The sequence below is a fragment of the Arachis hypogaea genome, chromosome 1 (assembly GCF_003086295.3).
Source record: "Arachis hypogaea cultivar Tifrunner chromosome 1, arahy.Tifrunner.gnm2.J5K5, whole genome shotgun sequence".
NCBI lineage: Eukaryota > Viridiplantae > Streptophyta > Magnoliopsida > Fabales > Fabaceae > Arachis > Arachis hypogaea.
Window position 1 is genome coordinate 25,365,715 of NC_092036.1, and position 10,166 is coordinate 25,375,880.

The window sequence follows — 10,166 nt, forward strand, 5'->3', positions numbered from 1 at the left end:
AAGTCCCATCGGAAATTATTTACCGACGGATTTTTTTCAGTCGGAAAATTTCCGACGAATTTTTATCAATTACCGACGGATTTTTCCTCTGTAAATTCTCCATTCATTTCCCGAAGGCGACGAACATTCCGACGGATTTTTCGTCTGTAATTTGAACTTTGAAAAATCATCTCACACTCTGATTACAGACAGAAAATTCGTCTGTAAATCCGTCAGTGAGGTAAAATAGATTTTTTTTATTTTTCTAATTACAAAATAAACTTGTTTTCATACAAAATAAATATAAATTTAATACAAATTTTTATCTAATTTGTATTCAAATATTTATAATATTTCAAAAAATAAACAAATTCATCGTATTATCAAAGTAAAAGAAAAGTACTATAAACAAGCAAGTCAATATAATTTAAAATATAAACAAAATGTATTGATCATCAACTATAATTCCTAGTATATCATCAACATGCTGCTTCTTGTAAAATATTCTGGGTGGCATTAAAACAGCAAAGAATGATTGGATGAGAAAAGGTAAACCTCTAAACCAAGCATCTACAGCAACGAATCAGCAAATATCTATATTCTTTCTTTTTCTGCCACTCACACAGGCCCAGTCATCCATTTTCGACACTTCTATGCCTTCTAAGAATAGTGAATATTTTTTTAATAAGTTCTGGACCTGCATAAGAAACAAAGGAGATGAGTTTAGGAGGAGAATATGATTTAAAGTAGTTCCACCAACAAGAATCTACATTTGGCAGCAAAAAGATAGCTGCATTCCGAATAAAGAAAATCGATAATGAGAATTAATTGAACATTTAAACTACCTGTTCACTTAAGATTCTAGAGAGACCTATAATTGCTCCAGGCTTTGTAGAAAAGATAATTTGATCAGCAAGATTTAACAGAGGATTTAAAACACATCATATTTATCCTTGTGAGTGACTCTGTCTATCTCGAAAGGATTTTCTCCCTCGACAACTCTAGATGGCCAGTCATCCCTGCAAGATGAAGAAGTTTGGCTTGCAATCAAATGCAGTTGCAGCTTGTCTGGTCTGATGTTATTTAGAGTAGTATTTTCAGATGCTGATGCAATTGCTTGTGAATCTATATCGACTCCAACGGCAAAGGCAGCACCAAACTGCAAAAGGTCTATTATTGGTGAATATGAAACTACAAAAGGTCTAGAATTGCTTTCCTGAACTCTCATTTGATTAATTTCTCAACTGATTCTATTACATCAATAATATGCTCTTTCATATTAACTTAATAATTAAACCCTAAACCCTATATATGGCCCAATAAGTACAGAACATGTCATATCAAAATGTCTCTAAAAATTTATATCTGACATAGGTTCTGTCAATTAACTCTTGAAAGTTTTCACTAATTTGATAATCCAAGTATTTTCTAATCGATGCTATGAAAAAAAATTCCTTACATCGAAGCTACCACAAAAAATTAACCAAAAAAAGACAGTTAAAATATGTGAATATGATAGAGACAGTTATAATATTTAGCTTTCCACACAGAGATGTTCAAGGAAATAAAGTAAGAATGAAAATGAGCTCTACTGTACAGCAAAGGCATTTTAGCTAACTGAAACTGGAGTAGGTATCCCAGTTCCAAATAGCCTTTTCATTTTACTTTAAGTTCTTAACATATGCAGATCATCAATAAAATACCTTTAGAGCTGCAATTGCTAGAATTTCAGTGCCAGTGCCATAGTCCAAGATGTATTCTCTTCCTTTTATACGGTCATGTAGGAGTAATAGACATAATTTGGTAGTCGGATGGTTTCGAATTCCAAAGGCTAGTCTAGGATTAAGAATTATATTCATTGCTTGAATATCCTGTGTAAGATTCAAGATTGATCATTAGAATATACTAGTCTCACAAAGAATATTCAATTTAGGATGAACAAATAGTTCTAAAAAAAAGGATGTGGGAAAAACAAGAAGAAAAATGGTCAAAGTTAAAAATGGTATTCAAACAAGATGCAAAAAATTCAATACTTAAATAGATTTGCAATGTATAATTACTAACTATAGGAAGTTTAGCAACACATTATCTGTAATGAAAAGGGAAGATAAACTGTGACAAAAAAAATAAGTGTGAGATATGCGTATAAGTGGAGTAATCCACTTGGGCACCACCCATAGGCCTTCAGTAACTTCAACTGGATGAAATGATTCCTAAAAGCATTGAAATTTTTCTAAGTTAATTTCCAATAACATTCTTGCACTAACAGTTTTTCATAATATGAATAAGTGATCATTCCCCAAATAAGAATGCTAAGTAAGGAACGCAGTAAATTTAATAGCTATTAAACAGAAACTAAACAATTAGCAGTTAGTATTTAACAGCTAGAACACAGGACTAACTCAATTTCATAAAGAGCATCATTGCCTCATTGACTCGATTTCTAGTTCATAAAAGATGAACCCGTCTGATTTTCACTCATGCCCTTCCAAAATTGATTTGAACAGAAACACTAGAAGATACACCAAAAAATTTCAGCTACTCTGCCTTCGAGTGAAAGGCATACCAAGACATTTTTCTCATGAAAAACTTTGCCAAATATCATAGAACAGAGACTAGATGCTGAAGAAATGTGAATATAGCATAATAATGCAGAACTTTGATAGCAAGGAAGTTACGTAGATATTAGACCAATCTTCTAAAGCAAGACAAGAACAACTTCATGATATTGATCTAGAAAAGAAGCAAACTGACCTGATCTCCTTTCATCCAGTCATCCTCCTCAATAATTTTAACTTCATATCTTGGTATCTCTTTCAAACCAATAGAATCAGCAGCATGTGAAATGCTCATATTTATATCCTCACCTTTAAGAATAGACTAAACCAACATAGTGTTTTCTTCCTCAGAAGAGACTAAATCAAAGGCAAACACTAGCTTAATCCCAATTAGCTAATTACACGCTAAACACATGCTTAACATTAAATAAAGAAACACCAAAACAATAGTAATTACTTCAGTTGCTTCTTCCTAAAATTAGAATGAAAAATTTGGGAATTCTTACATAGCTATGCTTATGTACAATATAAGTAGCTAAAAATCCCAAATTATAAATGGACAAGTTAAAGGAAGTCAATGAGAGAAATCAGATAAAGGTCGTTGAAATTAGGGTTATATTGAGAAACTCAAGTGATATTAAAGGGGAAGAAATTGAGATCAGCGTGAAAAGAACAAAAATATTTTAAAGATTTCTACATTACTAAAATTGATCAGATTAGAACTGCAAAGTACCTCTCGTTGGTTTTCACCCTCTGATATTGTCGGATTCTTGAAGAACCAAGAGAGAAAAAAAGAAGCAAAGATCATATTCACATTCAAACCAAACCCACCGAAAAGATAAGAACAGAAAAGAGATAAAAGAAACAGTAGTGCCATCACTAGATAAAAGAAACAGTAGTGCCCACTTTGCTTAGGCATGGACCCTGCATAATAACATTTCAAGGGAAGTTGAGTAACTTAATTGAATTAAGAAGCTTCTATTCTAAATTCTAATCAATATTAAGTTGCTTAATTAGTTGATTAGTCTATTAGAGTTTGTTAGGAATATAAATAAGAATATTGAGTCATTGTATAGAGAACAAAAAATTAATGAATTGATATTGAATTTGGTTTAACATGGGTGCTTTCATTGAGAGCCATAAAGACCTTTACAGGATTGGGATCCATAGACTCTTGTGCTAACTGATGAACTGGTAAGGGCCAAGTAGCGCTACACATCACCATTTGACAAACTGGAAATTATTAGAATTTCTTCAATAAAATAAATAAGCTGGGAACAAATTGTGGTAATAATTTCAAGTTAAATTCACCAGAGGTTATATGAACTAATAATTTCCAGCTGGGAACATCTGTACCCATTAAGTCGAAGATCCAAGTTAAATTCACCAGAGGTTATATCCTTAACAAACAAGGAAAATTTTTTACAGTATGAGGAAGGAAAATCATGACACCCATCTCACTAATATATCATGAGTCAAGATTACGGTCATCATCAAATGACAGGAAATTATAGCATTCCAAAAAAGAGGGATATATGCTAATAGCTAAGGACATGTACTTTGCACACTATTGAAATAGGAGGTTGAAGTCCATCAAGCCTCATGGTTTCTGTGTTTGTGTACAAATATATAAAATTATATGTGAATAACAAGGAGGTAATATTCAATTTTAGTCCTTTGACTAAGTAGGAATAACTCCATTTAGGCAGACACTTAATTAAAGCTACCACACATTGAAATATCTATTATTGTCAAAACAGATTTGAATGTAATGTTGCATCTCAATGAACTAAGCAATAGGCAAAGTACGACACTGGTTTTGAAAGATAAAGAGCCTAAAATCAATGAAACAACAACCTTTGCATTAAAAGATAAGAAGCATACTTGTTGAGCTAGCTCCCTAGTAGGAGAGAGCACAAGGCAAAGAGAACATTGTAAATTAAAATAAAAAAATAACTCACCAGCAGATCTGTGGCCAAACTAGCCATCACATTAGATGTACTCATAGTAAAGTTACTAGGGATCATATTCCTGTATAAAACTGTCAAAAAGAAGAAACGCACAGGGTTAAGAAATTTAAAATTTTGAACCTCATCATGCTATTCAAGTAGTACGCAAGAAAAATTGGAATAAGTAACACAATGCAACTGTTTAGAGATTAATTTATAACTAGAAAATCAAATTAATATCACAATGGCACAAAGGCACACGAAAATCAAATTAATATCAATCAACAGCAAAAGCAACCAGCAGGCATATGAACAAACAAAGAAGCAAACATCTAATTAACAAGCAATGAAGAAAATCCTGCTCTTGGGGACATTGCCTTCGGTCAAGAACTCGAAATCATATATAGCATAGCGGTACTCATTAGAAGGGAAGCAAGCAGCGAAATCTTCGTAGCCTTGAGCTGGCTCACCAAGCTTCTCCACAATGACTTGCTTCTAATTCTCCTCAATCTTGAAAACTATGAACCTGGGAGTCCTTTTTGTCTTGAGCTCCAAAAACCGCAACTTGCAGTCATCATCTGGAAGCTGCATTTGCCTGAGAGATTGAAAGGCACACCAAAGCAAAGCAATTATGATCAAGCAGATACCCACACGAATCATTACTCACACATACTTTAATATTTTTGCCACTTGAGTAGCTAATAGTTCCTCAATGAAAAATAAAATTATGTGATTTCGATCTTCACCCCTAATTTGATATCCATTCAACAAATTAGAGGGAAGATTCCGTGGATGATATCCCAAAGCATGTTATGAATTTTAGGGTTAGCAAGACTAAAATTAGGAACGGAAATCAGTAATCAGATCTGGAAGGGAATGATACAATGATCAGATCGAGGATGTGGAAGAAGCCGATAAGATCAGCAACACAAACGCAAAGTGCCCAAACCGATGATCAAAATATTTACGAATTTCGAAACTAAAAAATAAATAATAAGGAAGTAGTTAGAAAATTTAAGCACTGTGAAAAGAGACAAGAAGTGAAAATAGAGGAGAAACAAAGAGGCCAGACCATAGCATGGTTGCGTTCGCGTTGCCTTTGAAACTTGACTTGTGTGGCTGAAACTTGAAGAGAGGGAAGTAAAGGAAGGAGAAAATATAGGAATGGATTTGAGAAGCTAGGGCTTGTGCGAAGGTAGCCGCGGCATTGACCGGAGGAGATGATGGCTGTAGCACTAAGAAGATATGCAAGCTTGAGGGGCGGTGGTGGTGGAACTTGATCTTGCTTTGTTCTGCGAACGAGAAAGAATGAGAGAGACAGAGCCTGTGTTCTACTGGTTCAGTGTTTAAAAAAGAGGAGAAGAAGGAGAAGGTAGCTACGGTGGTTAGGGTGAGAAAAGGAGAAGAAGAAGTAGCTGGTTTATCAGTGTTGACGAAGAAGAAGGGTGAAGAATGCTGGTTTATCTTGTTTGATTTATGTGCTGTGAATGGGGCTCGAGCAATGGTAGGTTTAGCTTATTATTTCCGACGAAAATTTTAAATTACAGATGGAAATTTTAAATTACAGACGGATTTTTTGTCTGTAACTATTTTCCACGAAAAAAATTAATTTTTCCAATAAAATTATCGACGTATTTTTTTTTCGTCTATAATTTATACTAATTCATTTTTTTCCGACAAAAAATTTCTGAAATTTCATCTGTATTTTCGTGAAATAAAATCTATTGGAAATTTTTGTTTGTAATAACAAATTTTCTAGTAGTGAAAGTGACAATAAAAAAATGGACTATATATAAAAAAAATATATGATATAACTTAACCGTTCTATTATTTAAACATACTTGCCTAAAAATAAAAATGTATAAATATATTAGTATAGAAAAACGAGAGTAAGAGATATTTTAGAACAAAATGCTAAAGTAACTAATAATAAAGGAACAATATAATGGGGTATATACTTATATGATCTAATTTAATCTATTTCTTTTAAAAAATTATCCAAAAACAAAAAGAATACATATTAATATAAAAGTGAATCTTAGCAATGCTTAAAATTAATTAAGTAAATTAGAACGATTCTTAACTAAATGAAAATGTTTAACTCATGATTATTCAATTATCTCAATTAAATTTTCATATAATATTTTATTTTTAGATTTTCCTTAAATCTATCTTATTCTTTTATCACATTTGTTAACTAAAGATTTTACTAGATTAATTTTTTTTTTCATGTGTTGTGATAATATTGTTATAATAATATCATATCGATCTAATGTTATAGATATTATATATTACAACAACAACAACAAAGCCTTGTCCCACTAAGTGGGGTCGGCTACATGAATCAAACGACGTCATTGTGCTCTGTCATGTATCATGTCTACAGAGAGACCATTTACATGTAGATCTCGTTTGACCACCTCATGGATGGTCTTCTTAGGTCTTCCTCTGCCTTTCGCCCTTTGTCCATCTTCCATCTCATCCACCCTCCTGACTGGATGTTCTATCGGTCTTCTTCTCACATGTCCAAACCACCTGAGACGCGATTCAACCATCTTTTCCACAATGGGTGCTACTCCAACTCTCTCCCTTATATCTTCATTCCTTATTTTATCCAATCGCGTATGACCACTCATCCATCTCAACATCTTCATCTCTGCCACACTCAGCTTATGTTCGTGCTCCCCTTTAGCTGCCCAACACTCCGTACCATACAGCATAGCCGGTCTTATAGCGGTGCGATAGAATTTACCTTTAAGTTTTAAAGGCACTTTTTTGTCGCATATAAAACCAGATGCACTCCGCCATTTTGACCAACCTGCTTGGATCCTATGATTTACATCATGTTCAATCTCTCCATTATCCTGTATGATGCACCCAAGATACTTAAAACTTTTAACTTTTCGTAGGGTGTTCTCTCCAATTTTCACCTCTATATTGGAGTTTTCCCTTCTAAGACTGAACTTACATTCTATATATTCCGTCTTGCTACGGCTTATGCGCAGACCATACACTTCTAGAGCTTCTCTCCATAACTCCAACTTCTTATTTAGGTCTTCCCTTGACTCTCCCATAAGGACGATATCATCGGCAAAAAGCATGCACCATGGAACAGGCTCTTGGATGTGCTCTGTGAGTACTTCCAAGACTAATGTGAAAAGGTATGGACTTAAGGATGATCCCTGGTGTAATCCTATACCAATAGGGAATTCCTCTGTCACACCACCTTGAGTCTTCACACTAGTTGTGGCCCCATCATACATGTCTTTAATTGCTCGAATATATGCGATCCTTACTCTCCTCTTTTCTAAAACCTTCCATAAAACCTCCCTTGGTACCCTATCATACGCTTTTTCCAAATCAATAAACACCATGTGTAGATCCCTTTTATTACTACGATACCTCTCCATCATCCTTCTTAATAGGTATATCACTTCAGTGGTAGATCTGCCTGGCATAAATCCAAATTGGTTCTCTGTTACTTGTGTCTCTTTTCTCAACCTCCGTTCTATCACCCTTTCCCATAACTTCATAGTATGACTCATAAGCTTAATCCCTCTATAATTTTCGCAACTTTGTATATCCCCCTTATTCTTATAGATAGGTACCAAGGTGCTCTTTCTCCACTCATCAGGCATCTTCTTTGACCTTAAAATCTCATTAAAAAGCTTGGTTAACCAGTTGATGCCTTTTCCTCCAAGACCCTTCCAAACCTCAATCGGGATATTATCAGGTCCTACTGCCCTGCCATTTTTCATCTGCTTTAGAGCCTCTTTTACCTCGAAGTCCCGAATCCTTCGATAGTAGTCAAAGTTTTGATCTTCTTTCCTTGTGCATAATCGACCAAGGCTCGGAAGAGTCTTCTGTCCCTCATTAAATAACTCGTAGAAGTAGCTCTTCCACCTTTCATTAATCTTCTCCTCTTGAGCCAACACCTCTCCATCCTTATCCTTTATGCACTTAACCTGATCCAAATCTCTCGTTCTTCTTTCCCGGCTCTTTGCAATTCTATATATACCTTTTTCTCCTTCTTTCGTGCCCAAAGACTGGTAGAGACCCTCATATGCTCTTGTTCTTGCTTCACTTACAGCCACTTTTGTCTCTTTCTTAGCCGCCTTATATTTTTCCCAGTTATCTGCATTGCGGCATAAAGACCACTCTTTAAAGCATTCTCTTTTTATCTTTATCTTTTCTTGTATACTCGCATTCCACCACCAGGACTCCTTGTCTCTTGGTCCTATTCCTTTAGATTCACCAAAACTTTCTTTTGCTGTTCTTCTAATAACTTCTGCCATCTCCCTCCACATCTCTTCCGCGCTTCCATTCCCATCCCACTTTGCCTCTTCTCCTACCCGTCTTAGGAAGCTTCTTTGTTCCTCACCTTTCATCCGCCACCACCTCGTCCTTGGGTTCTTCGTATGATGTCTTTTCCTCAACTTTTGCTCAACGCGAAAATCCATGACGAGCACCCTATGTTGTGTTGTCAAACTCTCTCCCGGGATAATTTTACAGTTAATGCAAAATTTCCGGTCGACTCTCCTCAACAAGAAGAAGTCGATTTGAGAGCTTGTCATGCCACTCTTATAGGTTATAAGATGTTCATCTCTCTTTTTAAAACATGTATTTGCGATGAGAAGATCAAAAGTTGAGGAAAAGTCCAAAATAGTTTTACCCTCGGCATTGATCACCCCGAAACCATGGCCTCCGTGAATACTCCCATATCCAGTCACTTCTCTCCCAACATGGCCATTTAAATCTCCTCCTAAAAAAATCTTATCTCCCAAAGATATGCTTTGAACCAAACTCTCTAGATCCTCCCAAAATCTTATCTTGTGTTGTTCGTCCGAACCCACTTGCGGTGCATAAGCGCTAATCACATGGAAAGCACCTCCCTCCACCACAAGTTTGATAGAGATGATCCGATCTCCCACCCTCTTGACATCAACTACGTCCTTCTTCCACTGCTTATCCACAATTATTCCAACTCCATTCCTATTCTTCACCTTTCCTGTATACCAAAGTTTGAAACCAGAAGAATCCAACTCCCTAGCCTTTGCACCAACCCATTTCGTTTCTTGTAGGCACATAATGTTAATCTTCCTCCTTGTCATGGTGTCCACCACCTCCATGGACTTTCCTGTTAGAGTGCCTATGTTCCATGTCCCCAATCTCAACCTTTTGTCGCTTCGACCTTTACCTTTTTCTTTGTGAACTAGCTTATTTACCCTCGTCCGTTCACGAAAACGCGAGAACCCTTGCTCATTTAACACTACATCCGGGCACCGATGCAGCGGCTCTTGCTTTGACACCGTACTCGAGCCATACGGCGCGTTACTTCCGGGTAACGACCTAACTTTAGCGTAATAATGTCTTTGATTCATGTCATGGGGGGGTTCGGCTATATTTTTACGTTGGTTGCCGAAGACCTAACACAACCCTCCTCCTTTATCCGAGCTTGGGACCGACTATGTACCGCAAGTGTAACATAGGCGGAGTTTATAGATATTATATATTATCTAAATTAAATCTAAATATTAAGATTATAAAAATAGAAAAACAAATTAAATTTAATTTAAACTGATAGGTCGGTATTTTGAATTTTTTATTTATACTATTCGTTCAAGACATAGTTAGCATTATTTATCTATTAATGGGTTTACGAGTGATCACGATATCTAAA

At 35.5% G+C, this 10,166-nt stretch overlaps 1 pseudogene; it reads right to left on the minus strand.

Annotated features, from left to right (window-relative positions):
• Window positions 1-287: 287 nt before the first annotated feature.
• LOC112800957 (uncharacterized) lies at window positions 288-5,989 on the minus strand (annotated as a pseudogene).
• Window positions 5,990-10,166: the final 4,177 nt, after the last annotated feature.